Genomic DNA, 1,146 nt, shown 5'->3' on the forward strand with positions numbered 1-1,146 from the left:
ATATATTATATAATATATATAATACTATATATATATATATATATAATACAATCTATATTATATATTATATATATATATATATATATATATATATTAATATATATATATATATATATATATAAAAATTACACACACATAACACAAATGTAATGCATAAACACATACATTTATATGGCATATACCACCAATATAAATGATTTAGTTTATTTTCCTAATTCAGGCAATGTAGGATGCCTTTCTTCATGCAAATTATCATCATTATTCCTTTACAGTCACATTGTGAAATATCTTAAACTTCTATTGCAGGAATTTTTATGTGTGATGTGAAATTTTAGAAAGGCAATCTTTCTGTTAAAACAACATTGATGTACAGAATTTTAAAAATATATTTGTACGATCATTTGGTAAGTAATTGCAATTTGATCTTTTTATTTTATTTTTGAAATCTCATATTTTTCAAGTATCAGTGGTAGAGATGTATAGATAAGAAAATGAAATTTAGGATGGCATCTTATTATTGATGTACTTAAAATTCATTTTTCTGTCCTTATTAGATGATTTACCTACAAAATTTTTCCTTGAAACAGAACAATAACTACCCTCATTTCCAATTTTTCCTTTCCCAAAATTATTTTTGCAGTTATAGGTTTAGCCCAAGTCCATCTGCTAGACACAGCATGTGCAGGCTGAGAAATCTCTAAAGGAATAGAAATGCATCCTGTTTAACTATTCCAGTTCCCCTTCCCATCAACTTGAAAGCTGCTATAGTAGACCAGTAGTCCATTATCCAAAACCATGTAAACTATGCAATAGGTTACTGATGAAATACATATGAATTTCCTGCTCTCAGTCAATCTTGTACAGAGCTATACACAAGAAACTCATGTGCAATATAATTTATCCAAGTGATGAATATGCAGTGAAGGACTTTGTGTAAGACCAATTTTTATTTTTTTTGCTTATCAAGTTGTTGTGTATTTTTACATTATTTATATTAATATATTATTTTTTCATTTTCAATTTTATTAATCATTTTAACTTTATCATACCTTAGATTAATTTCAACAATGAATTCATTGTTAATATCATTACTTAACAATGTCTGTCTCTGTCTCTCTCTCTTTCTCTCTTCTCTGCTCTGTCCCG

The sequence above is a fragment of the Penaeus monodon genome, chromosome 40, assembly GCF_015228065.2.
Source record: "Penaeus monodon isolate SGIC_2016 chromosome 40, NSTDA_Pmon_1, whole genome shotgun sequence".
NCBI classification, from domain to species: Eukaryota; Metazoa; Arthropoda; class Malacostraca; order Decapoda; family Penaeidae; genus Penaeus; species Penaeus monodon.